This window comes from Cydia splendana, chromosome 15 (genome assembly GCF_910591565.1).
Source record: "Cydia splendana chromosome 15, ilCydSple1.2, whole genome shotgun sequence".
Taxonomy (NCBI): Eukaryota; Metazoa; Arthropoda; class Insecta; order Lepidoptera; family Tortricidae; genus Cydia; species Cydia splendana.
In genome coordinates, this window is record NC_085974.1 from 5,503,564 (window position 1) to 5,518,716 (window position 15,153).

A 15,153-nucleotide genomic window follows, 5' to 3' on the forward strand; every position below is an offset into this window, starting at 1 on the left:
AAGCATTTTTTTACCTTTTTGCTTCTTTGTGGTCGTATCCGACATCCGATACCGCATCGGATAATGTGAACTGAAAACGGTCTAAGGGCGTTTACAGACTAGCGTGGCGCCAACTAACACCGAGTAATATTAGTTTACACAGATAATTTCAACAAAGCTTTGTGTTTGTGTATGAAAGGCAAAGAGTAATATTTAGAAGATAACATGTTTTCTATCAGTTTAATGGTTGTAGTTTTATAGAAGTGGTATTCCCAGATTGTTAACGTATATTTAGACCACTCTGTATTTGGCAAAGTCTCAGTACATTGCTGGTCTTTGGTACTCGTAGTCGCCACATTATGTAGTTAGCCGTAAATAAATCTCACTATCCGACATTGCTTGTCACTAAAACGCTCGCACGGAAACCATATTAACCATATATCACTTTCAGGGATATTAGGTTTTGAAAATGTAGTCTTGAACCAAAATGGATCGCTTCAAGATTATTAGAAAACATTATATCTCTGACTTAAGAAAAAATCTATCTTATCCCTTGAAACAAGCAATTCTTGTATATTTCGGGGATCTCGGAAATAGCTCTAACGATTTCGATGAAATTTGCTATGTGGGGGTTTTTGGAGGCGAAAAATCGATCTAGCTAGGTCTTGTCTCTGGGAAAACGCGCATTTGTAAGTATTTTTATGTTTTCCGAGCAAAGCTCTTGTCTCCCAGATCATCACCATCATTATATCAGCCCTTTATCGCCCACTGCTGCGCATAGGCCTCTCTTCTAGTACGCCACTTGTCCCGGTCCTGAGCTAATCTCATCCAGAAGTGACCCGCAATTTTCCGGATGTCGTCCACCCAACGAGCCAACGGACGCCAGGCGCTTCTTTCATTTGAAAGTGGCCACCATTATGTTAACATTGTAGTCCACCTGCCATCACTGCCTAGCAACATGTCCCGCTCAATTCCATTTTAGTTTGGTAATGACATAACCCACATCATGCACGTCTCCCGGATACATATGGTTTACTAATTTTGGAAGTACATATGGCTGATTAGTGATTACTCAGAAATATGGGAATGTTTATATTATTGATTGATAACCAGTGACCGCAGATTGTAGAGTTTATTAAAAAACCCACTATGCTTACCAATGTTTGATAATGATGTCATTAAATATTTTATCTTCACACATATCGTAAACCCTCTAGCACTTCCTTTCAGTACATAAGTACGTTTCATAAACCCACATTTTTACATCTCTAAAGAATTTTGGTACATATTTGTGTTGTTTGTTTTTTTGTTATAGTTTTATTTTTCGACATTTAGAGACTGTATAGTATACATCTCTAATAAAGTATCTAATATTTCATTGATTCCATATTTGTATTTTTTTTTTGTAATTTTGGTTATTTTATTAAAAATAAATAAATAAATATTATAGGAAATTCTTACACAGATTGACCAAGTCCCCCAGTAAGCTCAAGAAGGCTTGTGTTGAGGGTACTCAGACAATATTAAATATAGGGTATTGCTTGTAAAAATATGACATGTAAATATAAATTGCTGAATAAATGTTTCATGTTCCAATATGTTTTGTCAAATATCTTCAGTGCACGGTCTTGTTATAATACGAGTATAAGCCATAAAAGGTCTTTGAGCGGAACATAAAATAAAACCCGACAATTTAAATTCGAGGAAACTTATAAAGTAGTTCAAAGATATATAGGTGTAGATAAAACATGGAGTTTTTCACCTCGCCTTTCTGGGGGCTCATAAAGATAGTATCTTCAGCGTAATGAAAAGGACGCTCACTATAATAAATCCTACGACGGAGCCAGCCTTCTGAGATAAAACTTCTTATTGTCTGTGTTTAGGGTTCTGTAGACAAAATGATAAATAAATCAGCCAAAGTGAAAACTCTTTTGATTGGTAACCGTACTGGTAGAGAATGCCTCATGACATTACATGACATTGTAATGGAATTTGAAGTTACGAAAGTATACTTACTCGTAACTTTACATTCCATGATATTTTTAATGATGTTATCTTATTGTTACAGGTAAACGAATGTCATTTATGAAATTCAAGATATCTAACGAAGTACAGAAAAGGTATAGTAGAAGCAGAGTCACTACTAATAATTTCTATAATACATCTCGCTATCTTCACTATTATGTAAATACGAGTGAGATGCATAGAAAGTAAGTTTCGCTTACGCTACCCAATATGTCAGTATCAAACTGGTAGTAGCCGTACTAGTGTACACTATAAAGTACATATTTATCATTTTCTGAAAGCTTGAGAGATATGTCTCTATCACAGGTACTATAAATAGAAAATTTAAACGGTTTTGTAATCGAGAGTGGCAGATACTTCTGAGGCGTTGTTTTATACGATTGATGCTAACTGTAATCACAGGTACTTACTATAAATAGAAAATTTAAACGGTTTTGTAATCGAGAGTGGCAGACACTTCTGAGGCGTTGTTTTATACGATTGATGCTAACTGTAATCACAGGTACCATAAATAGAAGATTTAAACGGTTTTGTAATCGAGAGTGGCAGATACTTCTGAGGCGTTGTTTTATACGATTGATGCTAACTGTAATCACAGGTACTATAAATAGAAAATTTTAAACGGTTTTGTAATCGAGAGTGGCAGACACTTCTGAGGCGTTGTTTTATACGATTGATGCTAACTGTAATCACAGGTACTATAAATAGAAAATTTAAACGGTTTTGTAATCGAGAGTGGCAGACACTTCTGAGGCGTTGTTTTATACGATTGATGCTAACTGTAATCACAGGTACTATAAATAGAAAATTTAAACGGTTTTGTAATCGAGAGTGGCAGACACTTCTGAGGCGTTGTTTTATACGATTGATGCTAACTGTAATCACGTTACAGGTACTATAAATAGAATATTTAAACGGTTTTGTAATCGAGAGTGGCAGACACTTCTGAGGCGTTGTTTTATACGATTGATGCTAACTGTAATCACGTTACAGGTACTATAAATAGAAAATTTAAACGGTTTTGTAATCGAGAGTGGCAGATACTTCTGAGGCGTTGTTTTATACGATTGATGCTAACTGCTAACTGTACCTAGTCAGTTTTTTTTTATCTCGTAAAAAACATACACATATTGACAGATTCACAACGTAGGGATATTAGATGAAACGTGACAAGGTTTCGTAACTAATATGCTAAGTAACCTTGCATTATTGAGGAGACGCTAATGTCGCTAATACTTTAAATACCTACTTACTGAAAATAAGATACAATGGATGACGTAACATCGTACAGTGGAGTTTGTGACTTAAGTCTTGGGAGTAAGGTTGAGAATTGTACTTTAATAATATGGTTCTACTGACCTAGAAGACGAAATGTTGATTTATATTATAAATAGAACTTATAATATTGTTTTTGTATTCGTACGGCATTCGATTGTACGAGTATTTAAGATATTTTGTATTTCTGATTGGAATTGGTATTTTTCCTCGTACCATAACCATATTTTCTTATTGGAAAATGAATACAATTTAACAAAAATTGCCGACAGGTTTTGGGTTTCAATGTTCTTTCTGTTGCCTTAATTTTCTTAATAAGTAGTCATGTGCTATCAAAATCGTTGCAGACTTTTCTTGGTCTAACTCTACCTAATACTGTAGTTTAGATTATACACCGTGGGCTCGAATAACCCGAAACATTTTAACCACACATTTCTGAGGCCAAAAGAAGGAAAAAATGACATAGAAACTCACTCACTCAGAAACTCTAGAAAAGTTGAAAGGAAATTCTAGAAAAGTTGATAGGAAATTTTAGTCTTTAAATATAATCAGGAATACACTGTTAAAATCATTCGGGTCATTCCAGCCCACGGTGTATATATTAGGAAACGTTTCTTTTTTTTAATATTATTGAGAGGTTGATTAATGCTGCGTGTGTCAACTGCCAGTCACACGCCGGGCGAATCGGGTAATGGACCGAAAATACCGTCTTACCGGCTTAAAAAATATTGAAATTCGGGTTAGTAGGGTTTTATCTGACATTCGTTCGGTTTTTAAACGCTTTGAAAAAGAACGCGTTTGCAAATAAACTGTGTGATTAATTGATTATTATGACGTGCTACGCAAAGAGAGTATACTTAATTCTCTTCTTCTTCAACCTAGGGTTTTCCCGGCCTAGCGCCAGGGTCCGCTTTCCTGCTCAGTCTTCTCCACTTTGCGCGGTCTTCGGCATCCTCAGGAGTTCTCTTCCATGTCCGCTGTCACGACGTCGAGCCAGCGCTTCGTTTAATTATGTGTCAAAAATTATAATTACTTACGTAATATGAAATAATCACTACACCTTATAAAACAAAGTCCCCCGCCGCGTCTCTGTTTGTGTGTTTGTATGTTCGCGATAAACTCTAAAACTACTGAACGGATTTTCATTTGGATTTCACATATCGATAGAGTGATTCTTGAGGAAGGTTTGGGTGTATAATTTGTTAACCCGTGCGAAGCCGGGGCGGGTCGCTAGTCTGTAATATAATAACACTGTACATTAGATGTGTCATGTAGAGCAGCGGTCGGCAACCTTTTAGCAGCCAAGGGCCACATAGTAGTTAACGAAGTTGACGCGGGCCGCACTTTGTTAATATTTATTACTTTATCAGGCATTGTTGTTTGTCAATATTACATACAAAATAGCCAGGGAGGCCGCCGGTTGCCGACCGCTGACGTAGAGGGTATTACATAACAAAATAAGTTTTTGGCAAAAATTACATTTTTGGTACAAGCTTTTATCGCTGACTGTACTTTTCTTACGACAGACAACTAATACTCATCGAGACAATTCTAAACACCCCTAACACAATTAGGTTGCGTTGTTTCATCACAGAGTTCCTATGGCCACCTCCTGTCTCCATCATCAGATCAGCTCGATGGTACCATAATATTGCATTGTCATCCGATTTATATATGCATGCAAAATTTCAGCTCAATGGGAAACCGGGAAGTGGATCAAATTTAACTTGCAAGATTCGATTACAGACAGACAGACAGACAACGGTCAGGTGAAACTAAATAAAAGCTTGTAAAAACGTAAGCTTACAGATTATTTCACATGTTATGTTATGTGTGCATTAGTTTGTCGTTTATCCATACGTTAAAGACGATATAAACGGGATATTAAACACCGCAATTAGGGCCCGTAACGTTAATCCAATATGTCACTTCGTATACACCCTCATTATTTCACTAAACTCGCGTTAAGCATGCTTCTCGCTCGCACGTACACCCTTAAACGAGGTAGAGCGGGACATCGATAACTATTTCATGAGCGGTGCAGATTACGAGAGATTTAAGCATGCAAAAACCGCCGGGTTATTCCTATGAGTGTGTATTCGGGTAATTCCGAAAGGAAAAAACTAGAGATGCCACGAATATTCGGCAACTATTCGGTATTCGGCCTATTCGGCCACTTTGCCGAATATTCGGTATTCGGCCGAATGTTACCTACTCTTCGACCGAATACCGAATATCTATTGCACCTACCTAAAAAGAAAAGTTACACAAAAAATAACCAAAAACTAGGATTTTTTAAATATTTATAATGTATTCTTGGAAAGTAGTTAAATACGGAGACACGTTTTTGAGCATTGTTGATTACAAAATATTTTATTTTTAACATGGATCTGATTTGATTGACTCTAACTACATTAATTAGTAATTAAAACAGAACAGAACAGAATTAGGTAATTAATAATTACCTAATTCTGTTCAACATAAAAATTATATCTTAGCAAACGTTGTGCTTAATTGGCGAACAGTTTTCATAATAATTGTGACCCTCTTTATTCGCATGTTATGCCGAATATTCGGTATTTGGCCGAGCGAAGGGCCGAAGTTTCGGTATTCGGTATTCGGCCAAATTCACTATTCGGGGCATCTCTAGAAAAAACACTTAAATAGTGATGGATGATTCCGAAAAGGAACTTTACAACGGAATATGAGTGTTAAATGATTTTCGGGAGTTTTTTATTATATATTAGGAGGCCAATGACCAGACGAATGGCCTGATGGTAACCGATTACCGTTGCCCATAGATACCCGCAACGCCAGAGGGATTGTAAATGTGTTGCCGGTATTTAAAATGGGAGTACACTGATGCCGACGGGTGACGCGATGGGAGTAGGAAATGGGATTATCTAATTTTGTAAATTACCCGAATATACCTTAAACGAAACTCGCCTCACGAGAACTAGTATTTAAACGTGACCTTTTCAATCAAATCACGAAAATAAATGGCGAATTCTGATCCGATGTCGATGTATGAACAGCCTTGGGAAATACCTACCTACATTCAATATATGACCTATAGGTATCTTATCTACCTATTCCTCACAATGTAATGGCTAAGGGTTGAAAAAAGGCTCTGTACTTTACGCTACTGACTAACCCCTAACCCCCCCCAAAACTTATAAAAAAGAAAGTTAAAATAAGGATTCAAATTATAATGGAATGGGGGTCTTTATAAAGGGCTCTGTACGGATATGATGGTCGTTTTTGTCTATGTGACAGCGTGATAAAACGGTGTCCGTCACTTTCTATCCCGCGGAGTTAAAAAGTGACAGTTATTTTATCACGTGGATAAATGTGGATAACGCAATCCATAAGACCGTAAAATGGGGTGAGTTGGGTGAAATTTGACTTTCAAACCTCGATAAAATTTTATTTTTACATGTGAAAACTGAATGGTGTATATAATAAGTGGTTCGGACGTTTGTATTTTATTTTGGGTAGTTCCATTTCATAACTTTTACGATAAAGAGGAAAACCCACCTCACCCCGTAGTGCCTCGTATTTGGGGTGAGAGGGTTTTTCATACAAAGGTGATTTTGGAAGATTGTTGGATCGATTTTTTTTTATGCGTATTACTATAGCCCCATTTTAAATTGAAATACATTATTTTTGTAGCAGTAGCCTTCAAATCCCTTCTCACCCCCCTCTCAAACCTTCTCTCCCCATTCATAACCCAACTCTCCCCGCGAAACCTACTCACCCCGTTTTACGGTACGCCTGCTGGGTGGCTGGAGGTAAAGTGTTACAAAAGAGCGAATGTTGGCAACTGTCACCATCCACATCCCATTCGTACGCATTTCTGCATTATTATGCTTGCAGTTGCCAAATGGAAGTGGAACATATATGTAGTTATCTGCAGTTTTCGAGGCAGATACATTATGATAACTTGATAAGATATGGTTAGCTTGAAATGTAAAAAACCGGCCAAGTGCGAGTCGGAATCGCGCACTAAGGGTAATATTACGCAAAAAACCGGACAAGTGCGAGTCGGACTCGCCCACCGAGGGTTCCGTACTTTTTAGTATTTGTTGTTATAGTTATAGCGGCAATAGAAATACATCATCTGTGAAAATTTCAACTACCTAGCTATCACGGTTCATGAGATACAGCTTGGTGACAAACGGACGGACGGACGGACGGACAGCGGACAGCGGACAAGCGACGAGACAGCGGAGAGTAGTAATAGCGTCCCGTTTTTACCCTTTGGGTACGGAACCCTAAAAACGGCAAAAAATCACGTTTGTTGTATACCACTTAAATATTTATTTCATTCGGTTTTTAGTATTGGTTGTTATAGCGGTAACAGAAATACATCATCTGTGAAAATTTCAACTGCATAGCTATCACGGTTCAGGAGATACAGCCTGGTGACAGACAGACAGACATACGGACAGATGGACAGACGGACAGCGGAATCTTAGTAATAGGGTCCTGTTTTTACCCTTTGGTCATATAAAACGATGCGCCGGAAGCTCCGACCGAACACGGCCCGGTTTAACGTGAGTCATGCTTAAATCGTCTGCAATAGACGCACTGCCGGATTCGAACTTTAAGATACGTCAATGAATAGATCTAGAAACGATATGGATATGTGTCAGTGTCAAAAGTGACGTATTTGTTTGAAAAAACGGCACATTTGACACTGACATATCTAATCCATATCGTCTCTAGATATATTAAATCAATTTTTTAACAAGCAGATACGTCTGCGAGCGATATTCCAAATTTTATATTAAAGGAAAAAAAAGCCCCAAAGGCGTGTTTACATAAAGAAAGGAATGGAAAGATTTGCGATGTCCTGGTAGGTTTCCGTAGCTCAATTGGTTAAGAGCAACACACGGATTGTGGAGGATGTGGGTTCAAGTCCTGCCGGAAGCGCAAAATTTTTCCATTTTTTCCTTTAATATAAAATTTGGAATATCGCTCGCAGACGTATCTGCTTGTTAAAAAATTGATTTAGTATGGGTTAGCACATTGTTACTGGTGAATTCTCAATGAAACTTGAGACTCCGGTGCCGTTAAAAGATGTAATTGTCTTTCGGTAGATGTCGCTATACGCCACCCCAAAGGCGTGTTTACATAAAGAAAGGAATGGAAAGATTTGCGATGTCCTGGTAGGTTTCCGTAGCTCAATTGGTTAAGAGCAACACACGGATTGTGGAGGATGTGGGTTCAAGTCCTGCCGGAAGCGCAAAATTTTTCCATTTTTTCCTTTAATATAAAATCTAGATATATTAATTGACGTATCTTAAGAGCCAACGGGAGTGGTCATTTCTCCATACAAACGTACTCCTCGTTTTCCTCCGTGGTTTTTGAAGCTAGAGCAATGATTTTTTCAACACAGATTAATATTGTCAATATCTGTGTCGGACCGTTTTGCTTTTTTTGTATTTTAAGGCGCTAGAGCCCTTCAAAAATGGCCAAAATGGCCTAATTGACTATGCCGCAATGAGAGGCGTGGCATTCAAACCTGATATCAATTAGCCAAAAAAGCAAAACGGTCCGACACAGATAATTTCATAATCATTTAGATTTCCAAATTTGGTTACGATTGGTTAAGTTTTGTAGGAGGATACAGAGGAGTACGAAACCTCGATTTTTGAGATTTTTACGCAGGATTTTTCGCCTTGTCCTTATCGCACTACTTTTAGGTGCCGCTTCCGTTAGCGAGACGGGTATATTTACCTAAAATATTTAAAACTCAGCTCCTGTTTCGTCTTAAAGTTAGAATCGGGCCGTCAGTGTTCGGAAAACCAATATTCTGTACCTACTCATACATATGTTGTAGGTATATGCCGTTTGAAACTAGTAGGATCAAAGGAACGAAACTGTTTGCGGTGAAACTAGTACAGAATGATCATGTTGGTGGTTAAAGGGCTTTCGGGCCCTTTGTTAAGTTTATACTTGTTTAATTATAACATTACAATGCTATTGTAAACGTGTTATTGGAATTCTGATTACAATTTCACTCTGACGACCTTCTAGTGGTGGGTATGAGGATTATATGCAAGTGTTTTTCTTGCCCCAGTGTTCCTCTTACCCCATCTAATCTTATGTAGATATTTAAATACGTACCCAGAGCAGACCAATTAATTTACACGGAGTGGCTTTACCGACTTGGCTACTCACATAGTTACTAAGTACTAGTGATGTGCCGATGAGAACGTTCTCGTTTCTGAGAATTCCTTTCCGAAGAAATTTCCGGAAAATTTCCAATTTCCTCGAGAACGTTCTCTTATACTACTAAGTTATGAACATCTTATTTTTTTTTAATGGAATGACATATTTACTATTGTTAAGTTTATAACTCGTTTGGGCAATTTTGTGTTGTTTTACTCCTGGTTTTTTTTATCAATTAGTATTACTTTTTATATTGCTATGAATGGTGCCAAGTATTTGCTTTTAAGCTTCCATGGTATTTGTCTTGTCTCCTACACTAACCGATTAAACAAGAGAATTCTTTTGCGACGAAAGGGTAAAACTCTCAGAGAACATTTTCGAGAAATTTCCGAGAACGGTTCCCGATACATTTCTCTGTTCTCGGGAAAATTTCGAGAACGGCACATCGCTACTAAGTACCTACATATTTAAATGACCCGAACAAACAGAAATCCAACTTGGACCGAGTAAATACGAACCCCTGGCCGCTCTATCTACATACTCGTATATACAGGGTGATTCATGAGACGTGAGCAGGACTAAACCTGCACACTCAGTGACCGATAATCGATCGATCACCGTCGTATTTAGGTGAAACAACCACACCTTTTCCTATTTCTTAACTTTTTGGTGAGGGTAAATTTAATTCTCTACAATCATGGTCACCCTACAAGACCTAATTAATAAACATAATACCTCTTTAACCGTAATGACAGCATTTTGATTACAAAGAAAATAAACTGTCAAACTTGAGTGAGAGACGAATTTTCAAAAGTAACCAGACCGTGATGAGTTGATGACATTCAACTTGACACATAATATCCGTACCTAGCTTAGTATTCTTTAGGGTGACCGTGCATGTCGTAAATAAATTAATAACTTTTTTTTTCAACACACCTAGAAAATTAACGTTAACCTCACTAATACTGATACGAAGCAGTTGCTCATTATTTACGAAATGCGCAGTGTTACTTCTGCTCACGTCTGCTGAATCACCCTGTACTATGTTAGTCAAACTTTATCAGTTAATTTAATTGGGAAAGCTGATCGATTTCAAGTCCATGCAGTATGTACCTACTCATTATAGTAAATAAGTAAGCTTAGCGCCACTTGCACCATTCCACTAACCCGGGGTTAACCGGTTAAACCCGGAGTAACCATAGTTATCAGTACAATTTGACACTGAGTTAATGGTTTAACCGCTTAACCTCGGGTTAGTGGGATGGTGCAAGTGGCACTTAGAGTGCTATCACTACACCTTATAAAACAAAGTCCCCCGCCGCGTCTGTCTGTTTGTGTGTTTGTTCGCGATTAACTCAAAAACTACTGAACGGATTTTCATGCGGTTTTCACCTATCAATAGCGTGATTCTTGAGGAAGGTTTAGGTGTATAATTTGTTAACCCGTGCGAAGCCGGGGCGGGACGCTAGTACATTAAGTAGAAAACATATGTGTTGTTTCCACGCAAAAAGTCCCACAAATGTCGCTGGCTATAAGGACGCTTTGTCAATTTATTCGTATAAAGATACAAGCAAATCTCGTCCTTATGGTAAGGGACAAGGTGGAACTTTTGTTTTGACTAGACTTCGACGCATGCCTGTATTAAGTATATTATATTATATCGCCTTTTAGTACCCTACCCAGAACACAAGCCTTACTATAGTTCGTTTTTTTTAGCATTAGAAATAAGGTAAACAATCTTGATGTGTCTTTTAATTGAAAAACACATTTTAAAAATAAGTTACGGTAAATATGTAACAATTATGAATCTAATACGATCATTTATATTCTTCTGCTTTCATAAGTAATAGTTATTGATTGTTAAAAAGCGTTTTTGAATTAAAAGACATGTGAAGATCGCTACCTTCTTTCAAGTTCTTTCTAATGCTAAAAAAACGAACTATAGCTTACAGCGTGGGACATAATAATATAACATTATTATTATTATAACATTTATTTATTATTTAACTAATGTTTTAAAACGGCGAAATCCGCATAACTTTATTTCTTTAGATGTCAAAAAAAACTTAACTTGGAATTTATTATGCGAAAACGCGAATGGTGGGTATTGTAGCACTCAAGTCATACAATAGGGTCGTGTCACGACCTGTCCGAAAACAACTCAAATATCACTCTAGTCATCGTATTACGTAAAGGGTCAGGGAACGTCCCAGGACGGAACTAGTTAATAGAACTTGACCCTCATTTTTGCGGTTCAAGGGTCCAAAACTGGTTCAACTGGTTTGTATACTTTAAAAGTATTTAAACGAACCAAAACAATTAAAACTATAGCCTAAATTCAAACGATAGAGTTGCATTTTATTTTAAATATGAAATGAAATTCATATTAGTTTATATATAAATTACCTACATGAAACTTGGCACGAATATTTACTTAACACATATGTAAGTAGGTATATATGTGGGGCACTAGTTTTTGTTGCTAAAATTGTTATAAGTACAAAGATAATAGAGCGAGTACTTAGAATTTTTTTTAAGTAAGTACCTGTGTAAAACTTCGACTAACTCTAATCTCTTTGTACCTATTAAAATTTCTAGCTACGAAAACTAGATAGTACCAGTAAAAATACAATTTTTAATATATTTGTATTATGTATATGTGTAAGTTATTAATATTCATATATACGGCGCGATTCGCTAGATATGAAATAGTAAAGATATGTGCAATAATATTGGAGCGGCGTTAATAATAGCGTAAGCGCCAACCGCCATAAGGTACCTTTTGCCGTGGAACGTCACATATCTTTACTATTTCATACCTAGTGAATCTCTAATTCATTTCCCGAATTGCGCCGATAGTCTTGTTTACAAATTCATTTACTTTAACAGACACTGCACTTACTTTATCTTTCTGGTTTTACCCATTGGTTGACTGGTAGAGAATGCCTTAAGGCATTAAATCCACCATTTGCACTTCATGTATTGTGCAATAAATATTAAAATAAATAATTATCATACTTAATGTTCATGTCACATTTTAAGTTATTTCAGAATATCGTTTAAAATGAGAGCGTCACATCGATTGTATGGGAGCGGCTTTTTAGCGTTGGGATTGTGTGACTCTTAAAGTTGTAATAAACAGTTACTAAATGTAAACTTAATTTATTTAAGTATAATTACCTATTATGTACCAGACTTCGCATAACTAATAATGTAGGTATGTACTTATGGTTGTTTTCCTTATATGTGAAACAATAATACTAATTAGACATGAATTATCGTTTTCCTCGTGATTTTGTAGGTAAAAACGAGTATGATGAATTAGGTATTTAGGTACATTAAGTATATGAATATCACTACTCATGAATGATAGATATAAATAAATTCAGTTAACTCTACAACGATTTTAAATAAATGTTACAAGGAAACAAGTCCGCATTTTAATAAAGCAGTCTTTGTATTGTCCGTGACTAACGAGTATTATTATCAGCATCGAAGTCGCGCATACTTATCAACAGATGGCGCTACAGCGCCGCGCCGTTATCACGCGTGATGCTATTTCTGTCACACGCCCCGATTCGCGTATTGCGCTATTCCTTTCTAGTAATAAAATCGGAGCTTAAACGCATTAAATTGCAATTTTAACAAATCGATTCACTACTAATGTTGCGTTTAAAGTGATTTGCATACTTTAAGGTATAGTTATAAATTTATTTATGGATGAAAATAGCATGTGTCCTAGATCGCGCTTTTGAAGTTTTTTAAGCGCTTGGCATATATACGTTCGCGAGGAATCAATGAGCGGGGAGTCCGTTTCTACACAGGGAGGTAGTACCAGGATAGATCTGCGCTAAATCTATCCACTGAGGTCCCAATGCAGACATTTATAAGGTTATGGCTCATTGTGGAAATGGCACCGCTTAAGCGGTTTGGGTATTAAGGAATCCCAATAGTTGACGCCCTGTGAGGCGGTAATATGAAAGGCCGTAAGACGCCTGAATTTGTAAGAGGTCCGTAGAGGCCCAGTGAATACGACTCGTCGGAGTCTAGTGAACAGAGGGTGTTAGTCCCTCACCCCCACTGTAGTAGAAGATTTGACTCTCTTTTACTGCAGTTACGTTAACCTATACCGAGGTCCTTAATTACTATTCATATTACCTCCAATGAAATCTAAATTATTGTTAAATGGATTAGAGTTCCTTTTGTTAAAGTTGTTTTGTTCGTTTTGACTCCAATTTGACCGCTTGTTAGGGTTCCATACCCAAAGGGTAAAACGGGACCCTATTACTAAGACTCCGCTGTCCGTCCGTCCGCCCGTCCGCCCGTCCGTCCGTCTGTCACCAGGCTGTATCTCACGAACCGTGATAGCTAGACAGTTGAAATTTTCACAGATGATGTATTTCTGTTGCCGCTATAACAACAAATACTAAAAATAGAATAAAATAAAGATTTAAGTGGGGCTCCCATACAACAAACGTGATTTTAGACCGAAGTTAAGCAACGTCGGGCGGGGTCAGTACTTGGATGGGTGACCGTTTTTATAGATAATGGTACGGAACCCTTCGTTTTCGGTTTTTTTTTTTCTTGTATAATGAGCCGCTAATAGAGGTTAAGGTACTTATCGTTTATCAATGATAAGATTAACAAGATATTTCTGTAGAGAGCTTGATATTTTCTTTGAAGAAAATATTTTGGCTTTTATTGCTTAAGAAATAAAAGTGCGAATTTTTGTTGAATAATTTGAGGTTTTGCGTTTGCTTAGACAGATGTGTGAGCTTTATTTGAGTACTGTATGTCAATATATTAATGTCGCTTCACGTCCTTAGATTAGATTTTAATAAAAAAATAGTAATTTTTAACACAATACATTGCCAGTTACTTAAGATTTAATCTCAAAGTTTCCCTGTTCATTATATTTGATATATTATATTTAAACGCTAATCGTTGTCAATATAACTTTTTAAACTTCTAAATAATGTTGGCACAGATTGAACAGTACAATCCATACCTAAAGTTTTAATTCAATTAAAAGTTCTTTTAAAAGCTCTTGGAGAGCTATCGGTACAAATATTTTAATGAAGTACATACTTCGAAAATAACACAAAAACCTTTTTAAGGGTGGAAATATTTAATTTGGTTCGTTACGCCGCCATTGGTTACTTTATTTGGGTTATAAGGACTCTATGAACGAGGATGAACGTTTTATTTTTTTAGGGTTCCGTACCCGAAGGGTAAAAAATAAAAATGGAATCCTATTATTATTAAGACTTCCCTGTCTGTCACCAGGCTGTATCTCATGAACCGTGATAGCTAGACAGTTGAAATTTTCACAGATGATGTATTTCTGTTGCCGCAATTGCCAGCTTGGCTACGCCCCCTCATTTTTAGGCTTTTTAATCATACATTTTTAATTTATAATACCTATATACATAACTACAAGTTTATCCATGTTGCACATGAACTGAGGTTTAATTTTCAAGCTTTAATAATAAAAAATGTTTCCTGGTATGGCTTTTTATTTAAACTAATTAGTATTAATTTCAATGTAAGAATCCAACATTTCAATTACGAATATTATCTTGCAATACAACCTAATTAATATCACTAAGGATGACTCATTTTTATTATGATTTTATTCTGCCTATATGTCCCACTGAGAAACAACTCTTGCCAAATTATAGATATAAGTATTTAATC

The 15,153-nt window shown here is 36.6% G+C and overlaps 1 protein-coding gene across 1 annotated transcript in view; it reads left to right on the forward strand.

Moving 5' to 3' along the window:
* LOC134797540 (beta-1,4-N-acetylgalactosaminyltransferase bre-4-like) overlaps nt 1-15,153 on the forward strand; it is a 383,682-nt gene that overhangs the window by 348,858 nt on the left and 19,671 nt on the right. The gene's annotated exons all lie outside the window — the stretch shown is intronic.